This window comes from Gadus chalcogrammus, chromosome 12 (assembly GCF_026213295.1).
Source record: "Gadus chalcogrammus isolate NIFS_2021 chromosome 12, NIFS_Gcha_1.0, whole genome shotgun sequence".
In the NCBI taxonomy this organism is placed as follows: domain Eukaryota; kingdom Metazoa; phylum Chordata; class Actinopteri; order Gadiformes; family Gadidae; genus Gadus; species Gadus chalcogrammus.
In genome coordinates, this window is record NC_079423.1 from 6,175,844 (window position 1) to 6,192,061 (window position 16,218).

Genomic DNA, 16,218 nt, shown 5'->3' on the forward strand with positions numbered 1-16,218 from the left:
TTAACATCACACGCACACGCAGTGTATTTAAGATAATTAATGAATTCAGATGTCACAATGATCGTTACATGGATAAGGAGTCCTACTGAATCAATTACTGCCGTTTATATATAACTAATGATTGTTTTTGTAAAAGTGTAACGTCGAGCCTCAGCAGCTTTCTCACTCCTTATGTGCTACTGTATAAAACCTGGTTTTGCGCCTGCACTAATTGCTTACGGCCATACCACCTGAGCAAGCAGGAAGTGTGCAGAGAGCAGGCGAGTGTTGTTGCTACTTTTATGCTGGTTTAAGTGCCTTATTTTTTGATTTTCTTCGATACATCTCCCCCAAACAGTGAGGTGCTGTTTGGGGGAATATAATTCTCCCATTGGTTTGGGGAAGGAATATCATGCTGACGGACATAATGGGAACGGATCATGGAAACAGGAAAGGCTTGGATGAAGTAGACTGCGGAAAGAAAGACCAGAGGGGAGGAGAGGTTGGAGAGAAAGAGAATAAATACGACAAAGAACTAACCGTGAGTGTTGAACTTATCGGGGAAGATCCAATAACAGTGATGGAGTTCATGAGAGTGACGAGAGAGGTGTGCGGGGAGTTGATGGCGTGCCGTAAAACTGGATTGAAAAAATACGAATTGACAATGGGACATCTCAGCGGGAAAAATAAGCTTATGGATGGTTTCAAAATAAGAGGGGTTAGTATAGTTGCAAAGGAGCTTACCAGTGACGAAACGGTGGTGTCGTTCTTGGAGCTTCCGGCGTACACCAAGGACAATGACGTTCTTCTGAAGCTACAGGGGTGGGGGGTCTCTGCTGCCTCACCGATCAAAAGAAGAATGTGGCCGGGCACTAACATCGCAGACGGGACCAGGTTCCTGAAGGTGAAGTTTAATGACTTGGTTAGGTCGTTGCCGTATTCAACGCAGTTCAGCACAGCTACGGGTCCCCAGTACTTCCGGGTGATCCACGACAGACAGGAGAAGGTGTGTAGGATGTGCATCCAACCTGGGCATATCCTGAGGGACTGTCCGGAGTTCAGATGCCATAGGTGCCAAGGACAGGGGCACTACGCAAGAGAGTGTGGCGTAGACGGAGAACAGAGGCAACAAGGAGGAGAAGGCGGGAGCCGGGAGACGGACGTCGGTGAGGAGGAGGAGCGACCGAGAGGAGAAGGCGGTAGCGGAGCTGAGGCGACTGAAGCTGAAAGAAGTGGCGTGGGAGTCGGCGGGGAAGGAGAGCAGGAGGACGAGGAGCAGGAAGGAATGGCAGAGGACGTGAGCGCAGCGGAAGAGACAACGGAGACGGGAGGAGAGATGGAAAGGGAGGAGAACGGCTGCAGCGCGGACAGTGCGGTGAGGGGGACGGACGAGCGAGAGGAGCGGAGCAGCGCGGGTGAGGGAGCGAAAGGAGGGGAGAAGAACGTGGAAAAGAGTGGAATGACTGTGGTGGGACAGGGAGGAGGAAGGGCGGTGGCAAGCGGGATTAAGTGGGGGTGGAGGGCTGCTGATATAACAGAAAGTAGGAAGTGGGTGGCTTCGGATATATCAGACAGTGGGGAGGAAAGCATGGAGGTGGTGGGTGGAAATAGGAAAAGACCATCGGGGAGGAAGGAGAGAGAAGATAAGGGGAAAAAAAGTGCAAATGAATAATATAACGTGTGGAATCTCTTCTCATTTATACTTTTAATGATCAGGATAACTTCTTTTAACGCTAATGGGCTAAGGGATAGGAACAGGAGGCAGCAAATCTTGATGGTGTGTGAGGCAGACATAATATGTTTACAAGAGACACATTGGGATGAGGAGGTAATGAGGGTGGTTGAGAGAGAATGGATGGGGGACATGTATGTGAATAATGGTGGTGTTAAATCAAGAGGGGTAGTAATTTTAGTGAAAAGGGGAGTGGTTGAGAAAGTGACGAAGTGTGTGGATGATGGTGATGGGAGGGTGATAGGAATTACCTTTGAGTACTTGGGTAAAGTATATCGATTGTTGAATGTGTATGCGCCGAATGAGGTGAAGGAGAGGAGGGTTTTTTTTGAGGGATTGGGGGGAATGTGTGTGGAAAACTGTTTGGTGGTGGGTGACTTTAACGTGTGGTGTGGGAGGTTGGATGCGTCTGCAAGTATGTGTTTCAGGAATGACTTGTCAAGAGGTGTGTTGGAGGAGGTTATGAGAGACAATGGTTTAATAGATATGTGGAGGGAAAGGAATCCAGAGGGGAGGGTTTTTTCAAGGAGGCAAGTGGTGAGAGGAGTTTTAAAACAGAGTAGGATAGATTTAGTCTTAAGTACAAACGGCATTGCAGGTAGGATAGGGAGAATTGAGTATAAGGTTACTGCGCTAAGTGATCACATGGTGTTAGGGTTTAATTTAGGTCAGGGGTTTGAGAGGAGAGGGGGAGGCGTGTGGTGTATGAATGGTGAGTTGCTGAGAGAAGAAAAGTACAAAAGGGAAGTGAGAGAATGTATATTGAGGAGGAAGAATGAGAGAATGTATGAGGAGGACATTGGGATGTGGTGGGAGAGTTTGAAAGGAGAGATAAAGGAATTGAGTGTGGGTTATAGTAGAGGCAGGAATATGATACAGAGAGAGAGAGAGAGGAGGTTAAAGGGAGATTTAGCTAGAGAGGCAAAGAGAGCGGATGAGGTGGTAGGCTATGATTTGGGGAAGTATATTAGAATTAAGGATGAACTGAAGGAGATAGAACAGAGGAGGTGTATGGGTGCAATAGTCAGAAGTAGGGCCAGATATGTGATTGAGGGAGAGAAATGTACAGGATTCTTTTTAGGATTAGAAAAGACGAAGCAGAAGAAGAATTATTTAGAAAAAGTGGAAGGAAAGGAAGGGGAGATGATTACTGATTTTGTAGGGATAGCTGAAAGAGTAGAAGATTTTTATAGGGATTTATTTAGGAAAGAAGAAGTGGATGAGGAGAGTATGAGGCAGGTGTTGGATAGTGTGAAAGCCAGGTTGAGCGATGATGATAGGGAGATGTGTGAGACAGGAATAGGGACGGGTGAAATAAATGAAGCGATAGGAGGGTTAGGGAGAAATAAGAGTCCAGGGATAGATGGGTTAATTGGTGAATTTTATGTTGAGTTTAGGGAGGAGTTAGTGCCAGTGCTAGAGAGGTTATTTAGATGGATAGAGGAGAAGGGCGAGATGCCGCTGAGCATGTCGACAGGGTTAGTAACGGTGATACACAAGAAAGGGAGTAGGGTTAAGCTTCAGAATTATAGGCCACTTAGTATGTTGAATGGTGATTATAAAGTCTTAGCAAGGGTGTTAGCCAACAGGGTCAAGCAGGTAATAGGGAAGGTGGTGGGAAGCACACAGGCATATAGTATACCGGGTAGGGACATAGCAGACACAATTAGTAGTATTAGGGACATAATAGAATATATGAAGAGAGATAAAGGGGGGATAGTTGTAAGTTTAGATTTGAACAAAGCATTTGATAGGGTGGATCATGATTATTTATATAGAGTGTTAGATAAATTTGGTTTTGGGCGCAGGTTGGTAGGATGGATAAAGAGGATGTACGACAGGGCAGTGAGTTGCGTTAAAATCAATGGGATTGTCACAGATGCATTTAGACTGGAAAGGTCGGTTAGGCAAGGCTGTCCGCTGTCGGCTCTGCTGTACTCCTTGTCGGCAGAGCCGCTAGCGGCACTTCTAATGCAGAATGACAGGATCAGGGGTATAGAGTTACCAGAGGGGCGGGTTAGTTTATTATTTCAGTATGCGGATGACACGACAGTTACAGTTAGGGACAGGGAAAGTGTAGTTGAGGTTTTAGGTAGTGTAGAGTTGTATGGCAGGGCATCAGGGGCGAAAATAAACATGGAAAAGTCAGAAATCATGTATGTAGGTGTGGAGAGAGCAGGTAGGAGGGAGATAGGATTGAAAGAGGAAAAGGATTATTTTAGGATATTAGGTGTGAACTTGGGGATAAAGGATAAAGAAGGGAGAGATATGCAGTTTGAAGGGATAATGAATGGGATTAGGAAGACGTTAAGGTTTTGGAAACTTAGAGGGTTGAAGCTGAAGGGGAAGGTGACAGTTGTGAATGCGCTGGTAATGAGCAAGCTTGTGTATGCAATGAATGTGTTGGATGTGCCTGATAGAGTTTTGAAGGAGGTGGAGAGAATGGTGAGTGAGTTTGTGTGGGGTGGCAAGGGAGTTAGGATAGCCAGGGAGGTGATGGAAAATGAGTATGAGGATGGTGGGTTAAAATTGATTAATTTAGAAAGGAGAAAGAAAGCCCTTAGGGTGAAAATGGTGGTGAGATATCTAAAGGACAAGAGGGATCATATATGGAAGGTGTTTTTAAGGGAAGCAATTAATAAGTGTGGTGGGTGGGGAGAGAGTGGAGTGTATATGGAACTAAAGAAAGGTATGTTGGTAGGAGTGTCTGAGTTTTATAAGGAGGTGTTGGGAGCGTGGGGAGAGTTTGTGAAATGTGTGAAGTATGAGTGTAAGGATGTTAAGCAGGTATGGGAGCAACCAGTGTTTTTAAATCCAAAAATCACATTTGAGGGGAACACAATTTATAACAGGGTGATTTGGAGAGCAGGGGTTAGGAAGGTGAAGGATTTAGTTTATGAGTATGTACCTGGGTTCATGAGGGCACAGGTAATGGTCGACGAGGTGAGGGAAAGAGGGGATGAAATATGGTTGGGTACGGCACAGGGAGTGTTGGAAAGGATCAAGGAGGGTATGCCGAGAGAATGGGTTGGGATGATTGAGAAAGATGCTGTGGTGAATGGAGAAGGTGAGATAGAAATGTATGTGGGGGAAGGAGAAAGGAGGGTGAGTCTGAAGAGTGTGAAAACGAGAGTAATGTATAGATGTTTAAGAGGGAAAGAAGTGAGGAGACCGGCTGCAGAGAAAGTATGGGTTAGAGTGATGATTGATATGGATGTAGGGGGAATATGGAGGAATTTAAGAGTGAAATGGAATTGTATTGAATGTGAAGATTTTGATTTCCTTTTGCGGCACAATAGGGTGTTTAACAATTTAATAATCAGTAGGTTTGATGTGAATGTGAGGAAGGAATGTGATGTGTGCGGAGTGGGGGTGGAAACGTGTATGCATGAGTTTGTTGAATGTTGTGAGTTGGAGGGATACTTTGTGAAAATTAAAGGATTAATAAACAGATGTTGGGGAGGAGGGTTTGTGGAGAGAATGGAATGGAGAGAGTTGTGGCTGTTTGGGGTGACAAGTAGGGTGGAAGGTTGTAATGTTAATCTGTTAAATTATGTTTTAAGCCACGCAAGGTTTGCTGTCAAGCTCAGGAGAAATTTGGCCCATTATGAGAAGAAGAGAGTTGAGGTATGGAGTGTTTTTAAGAGTATAATGAGAAGAGATGTAAATATGGTGTATAGTTATGTTGGGGAAGATGAGTTTCTGGGAGGGTTTGTGGAGGGGAGCACTTTTGTTGTGCTTGGAGGCGATGGGGAAGTGAAATTGGATTTTGGATGAGTTGAAGGGGGCGCCTACGGGCTGGAGGTGCGGTTAAGAGGTCAGCAGGGTGACTGACTATTTTTATTTCTTGTTAATTAGTGTTTCAAGTTCATGACTTTTTTGATTTGGTGAGGGGCCAGTGTATTGAAGGTTTTTACAAAAGCATCCTGGCTAACCCAGTATTGTTTGTAGTTATTTTTGTTTGAGATGGATCTGAAGTATCTTTCTTGTTTTATTTGTTTTATGTTTTATTTATGTATGATGGTGTATGTATATATTTTGTGTTAATAAAAAAAAACAAAAAAACAAAACAAAACACGCCCGATCTCGTCAGATCTCGGAAGCTAAGCAGGGTCGGGCCTGGTTAGTACTTGGATGGGAGACCACCTCAGAAGCCCAGGTTGCTGTAAGTAGTGACGGGTGTCACCAAAAGAAAAAAAAAAAAAAACACGCCCGATCTCGTCTGATCTCGGAAGCTAAGCAGGGTCGGGCCTGGTTAGTACTTGGATGGGAGACCGCCTGGGAATACCAGGTGCTGTAAGCTTTTTCTTTTTCAACTCGAGCTCATTGCCTCCGTGGCCTACCGTCACCTACCATGACCTGATGTTTACTGCCAACCGCTTTGGAGGATTTAAGCAACATACAAAGACTGACAACGTCTCTCAAAAATATTTTTGTGAAACATGAGGACAGTATAGTGATACTGCCAGCAGGGAGCACCAGAGAGCTGAAACGACAGTTGTACATTTCTTAAACTTTCACCAACACAAACACGCACGCTCACTTCAGATCATGGGAGGACGTCAAAAATCACCACCCATTCTCTGACACTTTAACCGTTAACCTTGGTTCAAACATTTAACATCACACGCACACGCAGTGTATTTCAGATAATTAATGAATTCAGATGTCACAATGATCGTTTACATGGATAAGGAGTCCTACTGAATCAATTACAGCCGTTTATATCTAACTAATGATTGTTTTTGTAAAAGTGTAACGTCGAGCCACAGCAGCTTTCTCACTCCTTATGTGCTACTGTATAAAACTTGGTTTTGCGCCTGCACTAATTGCTTACGGCCATACCACCCTGAACACGCCCGATCTCGTCTGATCTCGGAAGCTAAGCAGGGTCGGGCCTGGTTAGTACTTGGATGGGAGACCGCCTGGGAATACCAGGTGCTGTAAGCATTTTCTTTTTCAACTCGAGCTCATTGCCTCCGTGGCCTACCGTCACCTACCGTGACCTGATGTTTACTGCCAACAGCTTTGGAGGATTTAAGCAACATACAAAGACTGACAACGTCTCTCAAAACTATTTTTGTGAAACATGAGGACAGAATAGTGATACTGCCAGCAGGGAGCACCAGAGGGCTGAACCGACAGTTGTAAATTTCTTAAACTTTCACCAACACAAACACGCACGCTCACTTCAGATCATGGGAGGACGTCAAAAAATCACCACCCATTCTCTGACACTTTAACCGTTAACCTTGGTTCAAACATTTAACATCACATGCACACGCAGTGTATTTCAGATAATTAATGAATTCAGATGTCACAATGATCGTTTACATGGATAAGGAGTCCTACTGAATCAATTACTGCCGTTTATATCTAACTAATGATTGTTTTTGTAAAAGTGTAACGTCGAGCCTCAGCAGCTTTCTCACTCCTTATGTGCTACTGTATAAAACCTGGTTTTGCGCCTGTACTAATTGCTTACGGACATACCACCCTGAACACGCCCGATCTCGTCTGATCTCGGAAGCTAAGCAGGGTCGGGCCTGGTTAGTACTTGGATCGGAGACCGCCTGGGAATACCAGGTGCTGTAAGCTGTTTCTTTTTCAACTCGAGCTCATTGCCTCCGTGGCCTACTGTCACCTACCGTGACCTGATGTTTACTGCCAACCGCTTTGGAGGATTTAAGCAACATACAAAGACTGACAACGTCTCTCAAAACTATTTTTGTGAAACATGAGGACAGTATAGTGATACTGCCAGCAGGGAGCACCAGAGAGCTGAAACGACAGTTGTACATTTCTTAAACTTTCACCAACACAAACACGCACGCTCACTTCAGATCATGGGAGGACGTCAAAAAATCACCACCCATTCTCTGACACTTTAACCGTTAACCTTGGTTCAAACATTTAACATCACACGCACACGCAGTGTATTTCAGATAATTAATGAATTCAGATGTCACAATGATCGTTTACATGGATAAGGAGTCCTACTGAATCAATTACTGCCGTTTATATCTAACTAATGATTGTTTTTGTAAAAGTGTAACGTCGAGCCTCAGCAGCGTTCTCACTCCTTATGTGCTACTGTATAAAACCTGGTTTTGCGCCTGCACTATTTGCTTACGGCCATACCACCCTGAACACGCCCGATCTCGTCTGATCTCGGAAGCTAAGCAGGGTCGGGCCTGGTTAGCACTTGGATGGGAGACCGCCTGGGAATACCAGGTGCTGTAAGCATTTTCTTTCTCAACTCGAGCTCATTGCCTCCGTGGCCTACCGTCACCTACCGTGACCTGGTGTTTACTGCCAACCGCTTTGGAGGATTTAAGCAACATACAAAGACTGACAACGTCTCTCAAAACTATTTTTGTGAAACATGAGGACAGTATAGTGATACTGCCAGCAGGGAGCACCAGAGAGCTGAAATGACAGTTGTACATTTCTTAAACTTTCACCAACACAAACACGCACGCTCACTTCAGATCATGGGAGGACGTCAAAAAATCACCACCCATTCTCTGACACTTTAACCGTTAACCTTGGTTCAAACATTTAACATCACACGCACACGCAGTGTATTTCAGATAATTAATGAATTCAGATGTCACAAAGATCGTTTACTTGGATAAGGAGTCCTACTGAATCAATTACTGCCGTTTATATCTAACTAATGATTGTTTTTGTAAAAGTGTAACGTCGAGCCTCAGCAGCTTTCTCACTCCTTATGTGCTACTGTATAAAACCTGGTTTTGCGCCTGCACTAATTGCTTACGGCCATACCACCCTGAACACGCCCGATCTCGTCTGATATCGGAAGCTAAGCAGGGTCGGGCCTGGGAAGTACTTGGATGGGAGACCGCCTGGGAATACCAGGTGCTGTAAGCTTTTTCTTTTTCAACTCGAGCTCATTGCCTCCGTGGCCTTCCGTCACCTACCGTGACCTGATGTTTACTGGCAACCGCTTTGGAGGATTAAAGCAACATACAAAGACTGACAACGTCTCTCAAAACTATTTTTGTGAAACATGAGGACAGTATAGTGATACTGCCAGCAGGGAGCACCAGAGAGCTGAAACGACAGTTGTGCATTTATTAAACTTTCACCAACACAAACACGCACGCTCACTTCAGATCATGGGAGGACGTCAAAAAATCACCACCCATTCTCTGACACTTTTACCGTTAACCTTGGTTCAAACATTTAACATCACACGCACACGCAGTGTATTTCAGATAATTAATGAATTCAGATGTCACAATGATCGTTTACATGGATAAGGAGTCCTACTGAATCAATTACTGCCGTTTATATCTAACTAATGATTGTTTTTGTAAGAGTGTAACGTCGAGCCTCAGCAGCTTTCTCACTCCTTATGTGCTACTGTATAAAACTTGGTTTTGCGCCTGTACTAATTGCTTTCGGCCATACCACCCTGAACATGCCCGATCTCGTCTGATCTCGGAAGCTAAGCAGGGTCGGGCCTGGTTAGTACTTGGATGGGAGACCGCCTGGGAATACCAGGTGCTGTAAGCTTTTTCTTTTTCAACTCGAGCTCATTGACTCCGTGGCGTACCGTGACCTGATGTTTACTGCCAAACGCTTTGGAGGATTTAAGCAACATACAAAAACTGACAACGTCTCTCAAAACTATTTTTGTGAAACATGAGGACAGTATAGTGATACTGCCAGCAGGGAGCACCAGAGGGCTGAACCGACAGTTGTACATTTCTTAAACTTTCACCAACACAAACACGCACGCTCACTTCAGATCATGGGAGGACGTCAAAAAATCACCACCCATTCTCTGACACTTTAACCGTTAACCTTGGTTCAAACATTTAACATCACACGCACACGCAGTGTATTTCAGATAATTAATGAATTCAGATGTCACAATGATCGTTTACATGGATAAGGAGTCCTACTGAATCAATTACTGCCGTTTATATCTAACTAATGATTGTTTTTGTAAAAGTGTAACGTCGAGCCTCAGCAGCTTTCTCACTCCTTATGTGCTACTGTATAAAACCTGGTTTTGCGCCTGCAATAATTGCTCACGGCCATACCACCCTGAAAACGCCCGATCTCGTCTGATCCCGTTCAGGTGTGCAACCAGGAAGTGAGCAGTGAGCAGAGAGAGCAGGTGGAGAGAGCAGGTGGACTTTTTTGTTTGTGCTAGATTTAAAGTGAGTGAGTGTGTTTTACTTTTTGTTTTAGTTTTTTTCATTCCCCCAGCAGCTTGCTGTTCGGGGGAACGTCTTTTTTGTTTTTTGTTTGTGTGTGTGTTTGAATGAGTGACGTAATGGAGAGGAGAGAGCGAGTAGAGAGGAGTAGGACGGATCTCATGGCAACTGACAGCGGACCGGCAAGCACAACGACACAGAATATGGACAACGGCATGGAGCAGACATCGCCCAAGAACACCGACCATGGAAAGACCCCGACCACGAGCAGGATCATGGACAACGGCAAGACGCAGCAACCGACAAAGAACGCCGACATTGGAAAGGAAACGACTATGAGAAGGATCACGGACAACAGTAAAAGTACCTCGGAACTTCTTCAAAGCACAGATAAGAAATTTGAGAAGGAGCTTACCTTGGCGGTAGAGATCGTTGGAGATGAGATGGTGACTATGATGGAGCTTCTAAGTGAGGTTAAAAAAACGTGCGGGGTGGTGAATGGATGCCGTTTTAAAATGCCCAAAAAGTACGAAATAACAATGGACAATGTTGAAGGGAAGGATAAACTGTTAGATGGGATTAGAATAAAGAAGAGCACGGTAGTGGCAAAAGAAATTAGAAATGACGAATTAGTTGTATCTTTTTTAAACTTGCCGACGTACATTGTGGATGGTGTCATTCTTGCCAAACTTGCAGAATGGGGAGTTAAGGCAATCTCGCCAATTAAAAGAAGAATGTGGCCAGGAACTGACATAGCCGATGGAACCAGGTTCTTGAAGGTCCGGTTCACTGAAACAGTGAAATCGCTACCTTACACAACGAAGTTCGAAACACTAGAGGGGGGAGAGTACTTCCGCGTGATCCATGACAGGCAGATGAAAGTATGCAGATTATGTATAAAACCGGGTCACATCTTCCGAGAATGCCCAGAATTCAGATGTCACAGGTGTAAAAAACAGGGACACTATGCAAGGGAGTGTGTTCCAGAAGCAGCGGAGAGAGAGGATGTCAGCGTCGCGGAGGAGGTCAACGTCGCGGAGGAGGTCAACAGCACTGACGGCGAGGAGGAGGAGACGGAGGACAGCGACGAGGACGACATGCAGACGGAGGGAGACCTAGGGGGCGTCCCAGAGAGCAGGGCGGAGACCATGGTGCAGAACCAAAGACGGCATCCCCTGAGTGACGTCGCAGCAGGAGACGTGTTGGGAGCTGTGGGGCAGGAGGAGAGCCGGTCCGGAGAGGAATCGAGTGGAGAGAAGGCTCCTCGCGAGACGACTCCAGCAGACGGAACCGGCAGCGTTGGGGTAAAGGAGCATGGAGATGGAAACCGAGACGAGAGGGAAACTGCGATGGACTTCATGATTATCGAGGATATTTCAGAGGCAGAGAGTGTAAGCAGACCGCAGAAGGAACGAAAGGCGGAGGAGACCACAAAGAAAAGAAAAGCTGCGCTCCAAGCTGAGGAGAAAAGGAGGAAGAGGGAGGAAAGAAGGACAAAATGAAGGTTGGGAATGAAACCGTAATTATGTGTTTAATGTTAAGCTTGATTTCATTCAACACAAATGGGCTAAGGAATCAAAGCAAATTTGGAAAACTATTAATTAAATGTAAAAATAATGACATGTTATGTCTGCAAGAAACGAACTGGACAGACCATATCATGAAAGATATAAAAACGAAATGGACAGACATTATGTATGCAAACCATGGTACGGATAAATCATGTGGGGTAGCAATCCTGATAAAAAATAATACTGTAGAAAACCTCAAAGAAATCTACAAAGATAAAAAAGGAAGAGTCATAATCATAGAATTTAAATACAAAAAGATAGAGTACAGAATAATTAATATATATGCACCAAATATAGAAGCAGACAGGAAGGCTTTTCTTTTGGATTTAGGAAAATGGTGTGTGGGAAACTGTATAATAGTGGGAGATTTTAATTTAAAAAGTACAAGGTTGGATATGGCAAGAGGGAAGGAATTTAAAAATGATGCTTCAAGAAAGGTTTTTCTGAAAACAATGGAGGAAAAACAATTAATTGATGTATGGAGAAACGAAAACCCAAACAGGAGAGAGTACTCAAGAAGGCAAATGGTAATGGGGGAATTAAAACAAAGCCGAATAGACTTGTGTATAGCACATCAGACAATGGTTAAATTTATAAAAAATATGATGTATAAATTCACATCATTCAGTGACCATGCAATCCTGTCAATAGAGGTTGGTACTGGGATAGAGAGAAGGGGAGGAGGAGTGTGGTGCCTAAACAGTACTCTCCTAGAGGAAGAGGGATATAGAAATAAAATAGTGGCCTGCATAGAGAATGGAAGAAAGAACATGGACATGTGTAGAAACAAGGGATTATGGTGGGAAAGACTGAAGCAAAAGATAAGGACAATAAGTATTAGATATGCAAAGGTCCGGGCTTTTAAAGAAAGAGAGAAAATAAAATGTTTGAAGGATGAGCTGGCAGAAGAGGCAGAAAGAATTGATAAGGATCCAAAACATAGCATAGAAAAATACATAAAGGTGAAATCCAAACTGGACGTTTATGAACAGAATAAATGTATGGGGGCAATAACAAGGAGTAGGGAGAAATATGCGATGAAGGGGGAGAGATGCACAGGCTATTTTTTGGGATTAGAAAAAAGGAAACAGGAAAGGGTATTTATTGAAGAGTTAGAAAATGAAAATGGAGAGATAATAAATGATTTTGTAGACATTATTGGAAATGTTGGGACATTTTATAAAAATCTATACAAAAAAGGAAATGCAAAGAAGGAAGATATAAATGCAGTATTAGGTAATATTAATAAAACGATAACAAATGATGAGAAAAGTATGTGTGATGACAACATCAAAGACATAGAAATAAAGGAAGCAATAATGTCATTAAATACCAATAAAAGTCCGGGAACAGATGGCCTTACAAGTGAATTTTATCAAACATTTATAGACGATCTGCTACCAATTTTAAACATACTTTATGCAGAGATGGAGAAGGAGCAGGAGATACCAGAGTCGCTGGCAACAGGACTAATAACGATCATATATAAAAATAAGGGAAGCAAAAGAAAACTGGAAAACTATAGGCCGCTAACTGTACTAAACACGGATTACAAGATCTTAACAAAGGTATTAGCAAACAGAATAAAAACAGCAGCACCAACAATCATAGCACCAACACAGGCGTATGGGATACCAGGGAGGGACATATCGGACATTATTTGCACAATAAGGGACACAATCGAATGCATGGGGAAGGATGGTGGAATTATTTTAAGTCTCATTTCATCTCATTTTCTTCCGCTTATCCGGGGTCGGGTCGCGGGGGGAGCAGCTCAAGCAGGGGGCCCCAGACTTCCCTTTCCCGGGCCACATTGACCAACTCTGACGGGGGGATCCCGAGGCGTTCCCAGGCCAGTGTTGAGATATAATCTCTCCACCTAGTCCTGGGTCTTCCCCGAGGTCTCCTCCCCACTGGACGTGCCTGAAACACCTCCCAAGGAAGGCGCCCAGTGGGCATCCTTACCAGATGCCCGAACCACCTCAGCTGACTCCTTTCTAAGTAAAGGAGCAGCGGCTCTAATCCGAGTTCCTCACGGATGGCTGAGCTTCTCACCCTATCCCTAAGGGAGACGCCAACCACCCTTCTGAGAAAACTCATCTCGGCCGCTTGTACCCGCGATCTCGTCCTTTCGGTCATCACCCAGCCCTCATGACCATAGGTGAGGATAGGAACGAAGATCGACCGGTAGATCGAGAGCTTTGCCTTGCGGCTCAGCTCTCTTTTCGTCACAACGGTGCGGTAAAGCGAACGCAATACCGCCCCCGCTGCTCCGATTCTCCGGCCAATCTCACGTTCCATAGTACCCTCACTCGCGAACAAGACCCCGAGGTACTTGAACTCCTTCACTTGGGCTAAGGACTCATTTCCTACCCGGAGTAAGCAATCCATCGGTTTCCTGCTAAGAGTCATGGCCTCAGATTTAGCGGTGCTGATCCTCATCCCAGCCGCTTCACACTCGGCCGCCAGCCGATCCAGTGAGTGCTGAAGGTCACAGGCCGATGATCCCATGAGGACCACATCATCCGCAAAAAGCAGTGACGAGATCCTCAGACCACCGAACTGCAACCCCTCCCCACCACGACTACGCCTCGATATCCTGTCCATGTATATCACAAACAGGATTGGTGACAAGGCGCAGCCCTGGCGGATTATTTTAAGTATGGACCTTAATAAAGCCTTCGATAGGGTTGAGCATAGTTTTTTATTTTGCACATTAGAAAAATTTGGTTTTGGGCAAAGAATAATCAACTGGATTAAATTATTGTACAAAAATGCAAGGAGTAGGATAAAAATAAATGGAGCTATAACAGATCCTTTTCCATTGGAAAGATCTGTGAGGCAAGGGTGCCCGCTATCGGCAGTACTTTACAGCTTAACTGCAGAAAGTCTCGCGGAAATGATAAAGAAGGATAAGGAAATAGAGGGGATAAAATTGCCAAATGGGGGTGAAAGCAAAATACAGCAATATGCTGATGACACCACATGTATGGTAAAAAATATGAATAGCGTGAAAAGGATAATGGGAAAAATGGAAATATATGGGAGAGCAGCAGGGGCTAAAGTAAATATAGACAAAACTGAAATAATGTACGTCGGAAATATAAACCAAAATGATTGTAACATACCTTTTAGAGTTTCAAATGATTATATGAAAATATTGGGGATAAATATGGGAGTGAAAGAAAAGGAGGCGAGAGATGAGACATGGAATGGGGTAATAAATAAAGTGAAAAACACATTAAATGCGTGGAAGCCGAGGAGATTGAAATTAAAGGGGAAGGTTTTAGTGGTAAATGCATTAATACTATCCCAGATTGTCTATGTCTTGACTGTGATAGACATGCCAGAGTGGGTGCACAAAGAGCTAAACGGCACAATTACAAATTACATTTGGGATGGGAAACTGGCAAGAATAGCACAAAAGACACTGATAGGGAAATATGAAGAAGGAGGATTGAAATTGGTGGACTTGAATATTAAGAAAAAAGCAATACGAATAAAAACTGTTAAAAAGTATCTGTACGATAGGGTTGATTATGGATGGAAAAATGTTTTTAAGGAATATTTATATAAAAATGGAAGATGTGAAGAAAACGGTCTAATAATGATAATGAAAAACTCCATGTATGAGAAAGTGCCTAGATATTATAAAGAGGTGTTTGATGCATGGGGGAAATACAGAATAAACATTAAATATGAATGCACAAAATACAGTCAGGTAATAAATCAACCAATATGGTGTAACCCATTGATAAAAATGAACAATAACATGCTATGGGATAAAAAAATATTTTATTCTGGACTAACGCAAATAAAACATTGCCTATATGAATTCATACCTGGGTTTCTAAGATACCAGGCTATAATAGACACAGTTAAGGAGTATGATGAAGAAATGAACGAAACCACTACTGTAAATATGTACGATAAAATAAAAGAAAGCATACCAATAGATTGGGTGAGGCAAATAGAAAATAACGTGGTTATAGAAAGGAAAATAACGTTCCCCGAGTTATATATAGAAAATAATGGGGAAAAAAAGCCACTAAGGGATTCAAAGATAAAGGACTACTACAAAGCGCTGATCCAAAAGGAATTTAAGGAACCTGCATCGGAAAAGGTTTGGGAAAAGGTGTTCCCAGGTATGGAAGGAAATCAAATATGGGAGCAGTGGAATGTAAGCAAAAATAGTATAGAATGTCAGGATCATGATTTTAAATTACGGCACAACAGACTGTACACAAATGTGGTGATACACCAAATAAATAAGGATGTAAGAAGGGAGTGCGATGTATGCAAAACTGATCCGGAGACATTAATGCATTTATATTATGAGTGTGACAAATTGAAGATCTTTTTCATGAAGTTAAAGGAATTCTTGCAGGAGAACTGGGGGAAGCAGTATTTTGAGGGAAAGGACTGGAAAAAAACATTTCTGTTTGGAGTATGGGAAAAGAAGGAGAAAGTAAAGATAAATATGATAAACTATGTACTAAGTCATGCTAGATATGCTGTATGGCTAAGAAGGAATCTAGCACATTTTGAACAAAAAATAATATCTGTCTGGGCCTACTTTGTATCGGGGTTGAAAAAAGACATACGTTTAATTTTTAAGTATGAAAAGGAAGAATTTAAACATTTTGTTAATGGATGCAGTTTCATTTCTATCAATGACAAAGGAAAACTGATGTGTATGATTGAATAATGCTTGGCAGGAGGACCTACTTGTTAAAATGCTGAT

The 16,218-nt window shown here is 43.3% G+C and overlaps 5 non-coding genes across 5 annotated transcripts; all 5 read left to right on the forward strand.

Moving 5' to 3' along the window:
• Positions 1 to 6,542: 6,542 nt before the first annotated feature.
• LOC130399537 (5S ribosomal RNA) lies at positions 6,543 to 6,661 on the forward strand. Its single transcript, XR_008902042.1, has one exon. It is a non-coding gene; the product is annotated as a 5S ribosomal RNA (ribosomal RNA).
• Positions 6,662 to 7,190: 529 nt separating this feature from the next.
• LOC130395071 (5S ribosomal RNA) lies at positions 7,191 to 7,309 on the forward strand. The gene has a single exon (XR_008898169.1). It is a non-coding gene; the product is annotated as a 5S ribosomal RNA (ribosomal RNA).
• Positions 7,310 to 7,838: 529 nt separating this feature from the next.
• On the forward strand, positions 7,839 to 7,957 carry LOC130401245 (5S ribosomal RNA). Its single transcript, XR_008903710.1, has one exon. It is a non-coding gene; the product is annotated as a 5S ribosomal RNA (ribosomal RNA).
• A 529-nt stretch (positions 7,958 to 8,486) lies between these two features.
• On the forward strand, positions 8,487 to 8,605 carry LOC130400619 (5S ribosomal RNA). The gene has a single exon (XR_008903097.1). It is a non-coding gene; the product is annotated as a 5S ribosomal RNA (ribosomal RNA).
• Positions 8,606 to 9,134: 529 nt separating this feature from the next.
• Positions 9,135 to 9,253, forward strand: LOC130400745 (5S ribosomal RNA). The gene has a single exon (XR_008903220.1). It is a non-coding gene; the product is annotated as a 5S ribosomal RNA (ribosomal RNA).
• The last annotated feature ends 6,965 nt before the right edge of the window (positions 9,254 to 16,218 follow it).